At 38.9% G+C, this 12968-nt stretch overlaps 1 protein-coding gene and 1 long non-coding RNA gene across 2 annotated transcripts in view; one reads left to right on the top strand and one right to left on the bottom strand.

Annotated features, from left to right (window-relative positions):
* Nucleotides 1-12968, top strand: part of PRR16 (proline rich 16) — a 936482-nt gene that overhangs the window by 144731 nt on the left and 778783 nt on the right. The gene's annotated exons all lie outside the window — the stretch shown is intronic.
* The window catches only part of LOC145509784 (uncharacterized), a 57865-nt gene continuing 53413 nt past the window's right edge, over nt 8517-12968 (bottom strand). Inside the window, exon 3 of the long non-coding RNA XR_014056411.1 lies at nt 8517-11124. This is a non-coding gene — a long non-coding RNA (uncharacterized LOC145509784). The remainder of the gene's footprint in view (nt 11125-12968) is intronic.

The raw sequence follows: 12968 nt of genomic DNA, 5'->3' as shown, positions 1-12968 counted from the left end.
CATTTATGTTTCCCACCAGAAAGCAGAGTGGTTTATGTTCCAGAAACTCAATTGAAAAACATTTCTTCTAACTTGAACTTGAAACGACTAAATATTTCATGGTGTAACTTCTAATTATAAATGTTCTGTGAGATTAGAGGACTTTTATTTTTATCTCAGTAAGTCTGAGTTTTATCCACATTCATTGAACAAACATTTGAAAATATTTCCTTCAGTTTGGAACTGCTTGGGTCTTTCATTTCTTTTCATTCTTCTGCTAAACTCCTAACATTTTAGCTGGAACTTTAAATCTCATTAAAAAATCACATTTGTTCTGTGTTATACTTGTGTATTTTGTTTTTCACTAGGCTGTGAAGTTCTTGAGAGGCCTTTGCAATGTTTAGAACAGGACTTTCCTATACTAGGTGCTCAAGAAATTTACTTAATGAGTGTTAGTTCACTCTTCCTTGAAATTCAGAGGAAGGTCATCTATAGATTAATTTTTTAACTAATTTCCCTTTTTAAGATCCATGGGTTATCACCATTGCGCATTATTTAGCAATGAAGGCATTTCTTCCCTTACCTATAAAACCTAAATTGCCAAGCTTTTTCTAAAAAGGGGTCAGTTTAGTTTGAAGTCAGGTTGGATTAAGGCAGGGAAGCAGACAGATTTATGACAATCCATCGATGCACAGGAAGTTCCCTTTAAAATCAATTTTTTATTTAAATATATAGAAGTTTTAGGGCTTCTCAGGTGGTGCCAGAGGTAAAGAACCTGCCTGCCAATGCAAGAAATATCAGAGACATAGGTTCCATCCTTGAATAAGGAAAATGCCCTGGAGGAGGGCATGACAACCCACTCCAGTATTCTTGCCTGGAGAATCCATGGACAGAGGAGCCTGGTGGACTACAGTCCATGGTGTCACAAAGTGTCAGACATAACTGAAGTGACTTAGCACGCATACACGCATAGTAGTTTTAGGATATCAAAATCAAGAAATATGTGTAAATAACTTATTAAGGCTTGGATACATAAAGTTGTGACTTTGGGAGGCATCATTGTGATAGGGTACTTCAGTTTTCTTCTTAACTTGATTTTATAATGTTTTTTACAGAGAGTACTAACCTTCCAGGGAGAAAGAATATAATACAGGCTATTTTTTTTTAAGAGGGTGATGAACAAAGTTTTCCTCATATCAAATAAAATCTACCTTTTCCCACTTTTGTTCACTAGTTCTAGTTCTTTACAATTGGGACAACACAAAATAAACTTAGTTCTATTTCCACACAAACTCACAATATGTCTTCCCTTGGTGTTTTATTCTCCTTTTCTTCCTGCTCCTCCTTTTTCTTCTTCCGAAATGGCTTTATTGAGGTATAGTTACATACTATAAAATTCATCCAGTGTAAGTGTGTAGGACAATAAGTTTTGGTATGTTCGTTACTGTTGTTGTTCAGTGGTCCAGCCATGTCCGACTCTTTGTGGCCCCACGGACTGCAGCACACCGGGCCTCCCTGTCCCTCACCATCTCCTGAAGTTTGCCCAAGTTCATGTCCATTGCATCGGTGATGCCATCCAGCCATCATCCTCTGATGCCCTTGTTTGTTGCTAGTATGTAGAAATACAGTTTGGTCTTCTTCTGAAACTAATTTATGTGTTCCTGGTTGTTCTTAGCTGTCAAGGGAAAATGAAGGAAGAAGCCTGAGATTGTGTTCTGGGCTTCCTCTTTCCATTCAATTGCCTCATAAGGGCTATCATTTCCCTAATATTACTGAATATTGATGAGAATCTGAGTTACCTGTGTTCAGAATATATAAATATTGGATATGAAAATGATACTCATATTGTGAGGGTCAGCAATCAATCTGTTTCGCTTGGTATGCATCTCCCAGCCTTGATCAGAGTGATAAACCAGAGAGGTTATTAAATGGCAAACCCATTAGTCAATAGGCTATGGAACCCTGAGGGCCCTGTATGCAAATACTCATACAGTTATCTTTCTCCATATATTTGTGTCATTCTTTTCTTATTAAATTGTGATTACTCATTTTTTTTCTGCTAGAGTTACTATTTTATTAAAAGGAGAATCAGTGAGAATTTTTCATTCTTTCATGTCCTCTCTTGAATCTAGAAAAAACTTTGTGCATTACTTAAGATTGAGTTTGACCAAATGTAGCAAAAACCTGGGAATAATGGCTTAGTAAAGAGTGGATCTATCTAGATATGTATATATGTATATATCATCTATCAATATATATGTGTCTCTATTATTTATCTATATTTCTAATTACCTGTCTATAGCAAGAAGTCAGTAAAATAGCCTGAAGGTGATCAGTTCAGGAATATTTTGTCTATTCAAAAAGTCATCAAGGAGTTAAAGCTCTCCTAGCTCTTCTTCTAGCACATTTAGTACATGGCTGTTGTCTTCATGGTTGCAGTATCTGCAGGCATTGTGCCCATGTTCTAATTGGAAGAATAGAGATGTGTAGAAGGCAAAGGAAACATGTGGAGTTGACTTCTTTTATCAAGCGTTCTTGGAAAAAACTACTTATATCTCATTTGCCAGATTCATGTCACATGGCCAATCCTAGAAGCCTCGAAGTCCTGAAAGCTTAATAGTTAAAGCTGGCACATTCCTCGTCATAAAAAAAAATGTGATTCTGTTGGTAAATGTGATAAATATTACCAGTGCTTACCATCGCTGATTCTTCTGCCCTTCTTAGTATTAGTACAATGAAGCTTGCACTTCTCAGCCTCCTTTCTATTATATGAGGCAATGTGACCAGTCCTGGCTAATGAAATATAAGCAAAGGTGATCTGCTGCTGCTGCTAAGTCGCTTCAGTCATGTCTGACTCTGTGCGACCCCATAGATGACAGCCCACCAGGCTCCCCCGTCCCTGGGATTCTCCAGGCAAGAATACTGGAGTGGGTTGCCATTTCCTTCTCCAATGCACGAAAGTAAAAAGTGAAAGTAAAGTCACTCAGTCGTGTCCGACTCTTCGCGACCCCATGGACTGCAGCCCACCAGGCTCCTCCATCCATGGGATTTTCCAGGCAAGAGTACTGGAGTGGGGTGCCATTGCAGTCTTGCCTCACATGCTGGGGTCATCTAGAGGCTTTGTGTTTCAGACAGTAGCTTACAAGAGGGAAGAATCTTCCATCAGCTTGGTCCCTTTTGCCAACCCATGTAGGGCACATGGCATGACAAAGAAATGAGCTTTTGTTAAGCTGAGATTTCAAGTGTGTTGCTGCAACATCACCTACCCTGTTGTGATTAAAGTACTAGAAAAAAGGGTTAATAGATATTTCCCAGGCAGCTAGCTGAATCTGCTACACTCTTCCACTGAGCCTGTTTCTCAGAGCTGTGGTGGTCATCAGCTTTCCTTCTAACTTTATTTCTTTTGTATTATGGACAGATTTTAAGTATACAAAACCAGAGAGAATGAGGTAAGAACAGTGTACCCATCATACATGACCAATCCTGTTCATTTCTACTTTTACCCTCTTCTCCTCACCCAGATTATGTTTAATCAAATTCTAGGCATCACATAATTTAATATATAAATATTTAAGTATATATCTTTTAAAGATATATAATATTTTAAACTTAACTGAAATACTATTTTCACAGCTAAATAATTAACAGTAATTCCTTAATATCATAGGCTTTCCTTTTCACCAGCTGTCTTAGAGGGGATTTTTTTTTTTTTACAATTTATTTGTCCAAATTGGGATCCAAAGTTTATAATAGTGATTCCCTGATACATCTTTGAATCCTCTGTTAGTCAGTTTCTTCATCTAGTTCTAAAAGTTGTGTTCTTTGTCTTGGAGAGCTTCCCACACTTACGGTGTTGCCCTGTGTCATCAAGGGATCTGTTCAAGGGGCTTCTCTGTCCATTTATTTTGTGCCAATGGCTAATTATGTCTAGAGACTTTGTCAGATTAAGTTAATTTTATTTATTGATCTACTGGCTGGCAAGAACACCTCACAGGTGATGCTGTGTACTTTCACCGTAGGCACATGATGTGTGCTTGTCTTTACCATCCTCTCCTCAGTCATGCCTCTCCTTTAAAATGTGTTAAACTTCTTAGATTACATGAGGAAGCATGATGAAGCTGTTAGTAGGATCCCAATTTTATTGGCAGAGCCATTCTCTAATTTTAACACAACTGAATTCTCTCTTTCTTTTAAAAATCAACTTTCTTAGAGTATAATTTTCATAAGTAAAAAATGCATTTTAATTGAACAGTTTGAGTTTTGGCAATGTATGCATCCATGTATACATTCCATAATTGAGGTATAGAACAGTTGTGTTAGCCCCAAATCCCTTATCTCCTTTCCAAGAAATTCCTAAACATATCAATACGCACAAACTAGTATTCAGCTCACAGTCAAAGGAACTTATGCAGATCTATGGATAGTATCATCATCTCCTCCTTCTTTACTTCCAGCTTTTTCTTCTCCCTCTTCCTTGGTTTCCCCTACTTCTCTTTCCCTATTTCCCCTTCTTCCTTCTCCTCCTCCAGCTTCCATCTATGCCTCACGACTTCCACCCTCTTTGTTCTCCCCAAACTCTGATCCTTGTTTCCTCAACAACACAAGCCCTCTGTTCTCTGCGTGGGATCGTTTTCCCAGCTTTGGAATCCAGAGTGTTCCATTGCACAGAAAGCCAAAGTGAATTTGAGGCTCACTCTTTGTTTTCTTGCTCTCAGGATAACATGTAGCACTGTTTACTATGCAGTGGCAGAAAACAATTGTTTCACATTTTCTCCACCTCTTAATTGTCTGTGGTGTGAGGTTAAGTATGTTCTTTGTTACTCCAAATGGCAATAATATGTTACTCCAGTAGAAAAAAATCCTACAACTCCTTTTTTTAAAAAACATATTCCCAATCAAACCCTTCAAGTTTGGTTTATCAGAATCTACTCATTCTAAAATAGTTCCTTTTCTTTTTACCTTCAGTGAACCAGTGAAGTTGCTCAGTCATGTCCGACTTTTTGCGATCCCATGGACTGTAGCCCACCAGGCTCCTTCATCCATGGAATTTTCCAGGCAAGAGTACTGGAGCGGGTTGCCATTTCCTTCTCCAGGGGATCTTCCCTGCCCAGGGATCAAACCCAGGTCTCCTGCATTGCAGGCAGATGCTTTACCGTCTGAACACCAGGGAAGCCCTCTACCTTCAGTAGATGTTCCTAATTTTCATTTTTCTCCTTTAGACTTCAGCTAATCTTTTCTTCATTTATGTTTTTGAAGAATTCTAGAATCTTTCTTCCCTGAAGAAGTAGAAAGGCTCAAATATGGACTCCCTCAATGTGACATCTTTTTCCCTATTTTAAAGTGTGATAATCTCCTTTAACCACTGTTCATAATTTTTTTAAATTGTTTGTATCCTCAGAGTTGCATTTTCCTTGTTCTGTTCTTTTCCTTTAAGTTTATTTATTTCTTGATTGAAGCATAATTGCTTTACAGAATTTTGTTGTTTTCTGTCAAACCTCAACGTGAATCAGGCATAAGTATACATATATCCCCTACGTTTTGAACCTCCCTCCCACCTTCCTCCCATCCCACCCTTTAGGTTGATACAGAGTCCCTGTTTGAGTTTCAAGAGCCATACAGCAAATTCCTGTTGGCTATCTATTTTACATATGGTAATATAAGTTTCCATGTTACTTTTTCCATACATATCACCCTCTCCTCCCCTCTCCCTGTGTCCATAAGTCTATGTCTGTCTCTCCATTGCTGCTTCTGTAAATAAATTCTTCAGTATCATTTTTCTAGATTCTGTATATATACGTTAGAATACAATATTTATCTTTCTCTTTCTGACTTACTTCACTCTGTATAATAGGCTCTAGATCCATCCACCTCATTAGAACTGACTCAAATGCATTCCTTTTTATGGCTGAGTAATATTCCATTGTGTATATGTACCACAAATCTTTATCCATTCATCTGTTGATGGACATCTAGGTTGCTTCCAGGTCCTAGCTATTGTAAATAGTGCTGCAATGAACAGTGGGATACATATGTCTTTTTCAGTTTTGGTTTCCTCAGGGTATATGCCTAGGAGTGGGATTGCTGGGTCATATGGTGATTTTATTCCTAGTTTTTTAAGGAATCTCCATACGGTCTTGTATAGTAGCTGTATCAATTTACATTCCCACCAACAGTGCAAGAGTGTTCGCTTTTGTCCACATTCTCTCCAGCATTTATTGTCTGTAGATGTTTTGAGGAGGGCCATTCTGACTGGTGTGAGGTGATATCTCATTGTAGTTTTGATTTGCATTTCTCTAATAATGAATGATGTTGAGCATCTTTTCATGTGTTTGTTAGCGAACTGTATATCTTCTTTGGAGAAATGACTGTTTAGGTCTTTTTCCCACTTTTGATTGAGTTGTTTGTTTTTCTGGTATTGAGTTGTATGAACTGCTTGTATATTTTGGAAATTAATCCTTTGTCAGTTGTTTCATTTGCTATTATTTCCTCCCATTCTGAGGGATGTCTTTTCACCTTGCTTATACTTACCTTTGCTGTGCAAAAGCTTTTAAGTTTAATCAGGTCCCACTTGTTTACTTTTGTTTTTATTTCTGTTACTCCAGGCTCATAGAGGATTTTGTTTTGATTTATGTCATCAAGTGTTCTACCTATGATTCTTCCTAAGAATTTTGTGTTCTACCTAAGAATTTTATAGTTTCTGGTATTACATTTAGGTCTTTAATCCATTTTGAGTTTATCTTTGTGTATGGTGTTAGGAAGTGTTCTGATTTCATTCTTTTGCTTGTAGCTGTCCAGGTTTCTTAGCACCATTTACTGAAGAGGCTGTCTTTGCCCCATTGTATATTCTTGCCTCCTTTGTCAAAAATAGGTCCCCATAGGTGCATGGGTTTATTTCTGGGCTTTCTATCTTGTTCCATTGGTCTATATTTCTGTTTTTGTGCCAGTACCATACTGTCTTGATGACTGTAGCTTTGTAGTATAACGTGAAGTCAGGAAGGCTGATTCCTCCAGTTCCATTCTTCTTTCTCAAGGCTTCTTTGGCTTTTCGGAGTCTTTTATGTTTCCAAATGAATTGTGAAATTTTTTATTCTAGTTCTGTGAAAAATGTCATTGGTAATTTGATAGGGATCACATTGAATCTGTAGATTGTATTTGGTAGTATAGTCATTTTCAGAATATTGATTCTTACTACCCAGGAACATGGAATATCTTTCCATCTGTCCATGTCATCTTTGATTTCTTTCATCAGTGTCTTATAATTTTCTGTGTACAGTTTTTTAGGTAAGTTTATTGCTAGACATTTAATTCTTTTTGTTGCAATGGTGAATGGGATTGATTCCTTAATTGCTCTTTCTGATTTTTCATTGTTAGTATATAGAAATGAAAGTGATTTCTGTGTGTTGGTTTTGTATCCTATGACTCTGCCAACTTCACTGATTAGTTCTAGTAATTTTCTGATACTATCTTTAGGGTTTTCTATGTACAGTATCTTGTCATCTGCAAACAGTGAGAGCTTTACTTCTTCTTTTCCAATCTGGATTCCTTTTATTTCTTTTTCTTCTCTGATTGCTATAGCTAAGACTTCCAGAACTATGTTGAATAATAGTGGTGAAAGTAGACACCCTTGTCTCGATCCTGATCTTAAGGGGAATGCTTTCAGTTTTTCACCATTGAGAATAATGTTTGCTGTAGGTTTATCATATATGGCCTGTACTACGTTGAGGTAGGTTCCTTCTATGCCCATTTTTGAAGAGTTCTAATCATAAATGGGTGCTGAATTTTGTCAAAGGCTTTTTCTGCTTCTATTGAGATGATCATATAGTTTTTATCTTTCAATTTGTTAATATGGTGTATCACATTGATTGATTTCTGTACATTGGAGAATCCTTGCATCCCTGGAATAAACCCAACTTGATCGTCGTGTATGAGCTTTTTGATGTGTTGCTGAATTCTGTTTGCTAAAGTTTTGTTGAGAAGTTTTGCATCTATGTTAATCAGTGATATTGGCCTGTAGTTTTCTTTATTTGTGTTGTCTTTGTCTGGTTTTGGTAGTAGGGTGATGATGGCCTCATAGAGTTTGGAATGGTTCTCTCCTCTGACATTTTTTAAAAGAGTTTTAGAAGGATAGGCATTAGCTCTTCTCTAAATGTTTGATAGAATTCTCCTGTGAAGCCCTGTGGTCCTGGGCTTTTGTTTTTTGGGAGATTTTTGATCACAGCTTCAATTTTGGTGCTTGTAATTGGGTTGCTCATAATTTTTGTTTCTTCCTGATTCAGTCTTGAAAGACTGAACTTTTCTAAGAATCTGTCCATTTCTTCTAGGTTATCTATTTTATTGCCATATAGTTGTTCATAATAGTCTCTTATAATCCTTTGTATTTCTTCATTGTCTGTGTAACCTCTCCTTTTCAGTTGCAAATTTTATTGATTTGATTCTTCTCTTTTTCTTGGTGAGTTTGGCTAAAGAATTGTCAATTTTGTTTATCTTCTCGAAGAACCAGCTTTTAGTTTTACTTATCTTTACTATTGTTTCTTCCATTTCTTTTTCATTTATTACTGCTCTGATATTCATGATTTCTTTTCTTCATCTAATTTTGGGATTTTTTTTCTTCTTCTTTTTCCAGTTGTTTTAGATGTAAAGTTAGGTTGTCTATTCGATGTTTTTCTTGTTTCTTGAGGTAGGATTGTATTGCTATAAACTTCCCTCTTAGAACTGCTATTGCTGCATCTAATAGATTTTGAGCTGTCATGTTTTGTCATTTGTTTCTAGAAATGTTTTGATTTCCCTTTTGGTTTTTTCAGTAACCTGTTGACTATTTAGAAACATATTGTTCAATCTCCATGTATTTGTGTTTTTTTACAGTTTTTTTCTTGTATTGATATCTGGTCTCATAGCATTGTGTTTGGAGAAGATGCTTGATATGATTTCAATTTTCTTAAATTTACTGAGGTTTGATTTGTGACCCAAGATGTGGTCTATCCTGAAGAATGTTCCATGTGCACTTGAAAAGAAGTATTCTTCTGCATTTGGATGGAATGCCCTGAAGATATCAGTGAGATCTGTCTCATCTAACGTATCATTTAAGACTTGTGTTTCCTTATTAATTTTCTGTTTTGATGATCTGTCCATTGGTGTGAGTGTGGTATTGAAGTCTCCTACTATTATTGTGTTACTGTCAGTTTCTCCTTTTATCTCTGTTAGTGTTTGTCTTTTGTATTGAGGTGCTCCTATGTTGCATGCATAGATATTTACAATTGTTATGTCTTCCTCTTGGATTGATCCCTTGATCATTGTGTAGTGTCCTTCCTTATCTCTTGTAATCTTATTTATTTTAAGGTCTATTTTGTCTCCTATGAGGATTGCTACGCCAGCTTTCTTTTGCTTCCCATTTGCATGGAATATATTTTTCCATCCTCTCACTTTCAGTATATATGTGTCTTGAAGTGTGAGGTGGGTTTCTTGTAGACAGCATATGTATGGGTCTTGTTTTTGCATCCATTCAGTCAGTCTGTGTCTTTTGGCTGGAGTTTTTAATCCATTTACATTTAAAGTAATTATTGATATATATGTTCCTGTTGCTATTTTCTTAATTGTTTGGGGTTGATTTTGTAGATCTTTTTCTTCTCTTGTATCTCTTGACTATATAAGTCCCTTTAACATTTGTTGTAAAGCTGGCTTGGTGGTACTGAATTCTGTTAACTTTTGCTTGTCTGAAAAGCTTTTTATTTCTCCATCAATTTTGAATGAGATCCTTGCCAGGTACAGTAGTCTTGGTTGTAGCTTTTTCCCTTTCTGTACTTTAGATATATCCTGCCATTCCATTCTGGCCAGCAGAGTTTCCCCTGGACTATCAGCTATTAAACATATGGTGTTTCCCTTGTATGTCATGTGTTGCTTCTCCCTTGCTGCTTTTAATATTCTTTCTTTGTGTTTAGTCTTTGTTAGTTTGGTTAATATGTGTCTTGGCGTGTTCTTCCTTGGGTTTATCCTGTATGGGACTCTTTATGCCTCTTTAACTTGATTGACCATTTTCTTTCTCATGTTGGGGAAATTATCAACTATAATCTCTTCAAAAATTTTCTCATACCCTTTCTTTTCCTCTTCTTTTTCTGGGACCCCTATAATTCAAATGTTGGTGCATTTGATATGGTCTCAGAGTTCTCTGATACTATCCTTAGTTCTTTTCATTCTTTTTACTTTATTCTGCTCTTCAGAAGTTATTTCCACCATTTTATCTTCCAGTTCACTGATTCGTTCTTCTGCTTCAGATATTCTGCTATTGATTACTTCTAGAGTATTTTTTGGAGAAGACAATGGCAACCCACTCCAGTACTCTTGCCTGGAAAATCCCATGGACGGAGGAGCCTGGTAGGCTGCAGTCCATGGGGTCGCAAAGAGTCGGACATGACTGAGCGACTTCATTTTCACTTTTCACTTTCATGCATTGGAGAAGGAAATGGCAACCCACTCCAGTGTTCTTGCCTGGAGAATCCCAGGGACGGGGGAGCCTGGTGGGCTGCCATCTATGGGGTCACACAGAGTCAGACACGACTGAAGCGACTTAGTAGCAGCAGCAGCAGAAAAGTATGGCAACCAGTATTAGCCAATACACTGCAGTATTCTTGCCTGGAGAACCCCACTGACAGAGAAGCCTGGCAAGCCACAGTCCACAGGGTCACAGAGTTCGACACAACCAAATTGACCCTGAGTGCATAGATGCAAGACTTTTTTTGCCTGTGGCAGCTCTGCCCCAGGGAGGGTTGAGCGTGAAGGTAGCATAGCTGCTTGGCTTGCAGAGACCCTGGTGGTGCCAGTGTGCAGGGACATGGACTGCCTCTGCTGCAGGAGTTAATGGCCCTATCAGAGCCTTTTTTCGAGCCTCTTGTAGCTGTTGATCAGAAGGCCTCTTTGGCCAGTCTTTCTCCATAGCTCCATCCATTCAGGCACTTAGAGGGCTGCCTTGCCTGGGGTCCTTTTCGGTTGTTCTGTGCGTCAGGCACACAGAGGAGCCCCTTGGCTGGGGACCTACTCTGTAGATCGGTGCATCAGGCACTTAAAGGGGCACCCTAGTTTGGGTTCTACTCTGTAGATCAGCGCGTCAGGTGTTCAGTGTGCCAGCTTCTCTATTCAGTTACCGATGCCAGCCTGTGGAGAGAGAGAGGCTATGGTGATGGCTCCACCCCCTACGCATGACTCACCAGTATCGCCTTGCTTCCATGGCTGCCTGGCTTTCCTCCACAGACATTTCCCACCACAATCTCCTCCTTCACATCCCCTTGATCCATTTCTCCACAGTCAACAGCAGCCCTCACCCTGGGATTACCACACAATCCCTAAATTCCAGCTCGCAGCCTCTGTGCCTTCTAAGGGACGTGTGTCCTTGTGCAGGTTATGCACGGTTGTGGCAAGGACTGATTCTCATTCCATTTAGGCTGCCACAAATTGGCTGTTTCACTCTCAGCCTTAAATGTTTCTCCTCTGACTCAGTCAGTTGCCCTGATGTGGGGACTGGACCCCTGCTTCAGTTCCCTCACCTGCTGAGGGCAGGTCCAGTCCTACTAACACTTCTGTTTTTCCCCTTAGTTCCTTCATCCTGATGAGTTTTGTGCAGTTCTATATATTCTTTTCCACTGGTCAGGTACTCCTGCCCACTCTCAGCTGGTATGCTGTATTCACTTCTGTGTCTGAAGGTGTATTCCTTACATATCCGTGAAGAAAGTTGTACTCCACGTGCACCTACTCTTCCGCCATCTTGTTCTCTCCTTGCTCTAGTCTTCCATTCTCTCAGTTACTCTCTATATCAACATTTCTCTCCATCTATTGCCATGTTCTTATCTTGCCACTTGAAATTAATGAATGATCCTCTCTCACATTTTCTTCTAGCTATTGGTTACCTGTGCTGTGCTGTGCTTAGTCATTCAGTCATGTCTGATGCTTCTAGACCCCATGGACTGTAGCCCACCAGACTCCCCATGGGGATTCTCCAGGCAAGAATACTGGGATGGGTAGTGGTTCCCTTCTTCAGGGGATCTTCCCAACCCAGGGATCGGACCCAGGTGTCCCACATTGCAGGTGGATTCTTTACTGTCTGAGCCACCAGGGAAGCCCTATTTCCCCTTTAAATCCATCAGTTTGTGAAAAACCTGTATGAAAACAGTGGATCATGACTAGGTTCAGACACTGAGGCTCTCATGCATTTTTACCATGTAATTCTTCCATTCTTTCTCTGAATAATTTACATTAGGGCTACTTACTGTCATTTGGGGCCAGATAATTTTCAGTTGAAGGAGATGTTCTGTGTGTTCTAGGATGTTTAGCAGTTTCCATAACCTCTACCCAAAAGATGTCAGTAGCATGAGCCTGTAACCCTCAGTTGTTATGAAATGCTTGCAGACATTGTCAGATGTGCTCTGGAGGCAAAGCCACCCTCAATTAAAAACCTCTGACTGAGACTGGTTTTCTTTGAGTCTGAGAAAAAGTTTTCTCAGACTCATTGCCTCAACAGTAAAATGAGGATAATGAAATTTATTTACCAGGGCTATTTTGGGGAATCAAAGCAATGCATAGAAGTTTTTTAGCACATTGTCTCAAACCAGTCAATCCTAAAGGAAATCAATCCTGAATATTCGTTGGAAGGACTGATGCTGAATCTGAAGTTCCCATATTTTGGCCAGCTAATGCAAAGAGCCAACTCATTGGAAAAGACCCTGATGCTGGGAAGGATTGAAGGCAGGAGGAGAAGGGGGCAACAGAGGCTGAGATGGTTGGATGGCATCATTGACTCAATGGACATGAGTTTGTGCAAACTCTGGAAGGTAGTGAAGGACAGGGGAGCCTGGCATGCTGCAGTCCATGGGGTCACAAAGAGTCAGACACGACTGAGCAACTGAACAGCAATAGCTGTTCAGAAAATGTTTTTATGATTGTAATTATTAGCCTTTCTATTAATATGCTGAGCCTATACTCTTAAGTCTTAAATCCTATTTTAT

Source organism: Giraffa tippelskirchi, chromosome 6 (genome assembly GCF_054371585.1).
Source record: "Giraffa tippelskirchi isolate mGirTip1 chromosome 6, T2T-mGirTip1v1.2.pri, whole genome shotgun sequence".
Classification (NCBI taxonomy): domain Eukaryota; kingdom Metazoa; phylum Chordata; class Mammalia; order Artiodactyla; family Giraffidae; genus Giraffa; species Giraffa tippelskirchi.
This window is presented reverse-complemented; position numbering and strand designations above follow the sequence as displayed.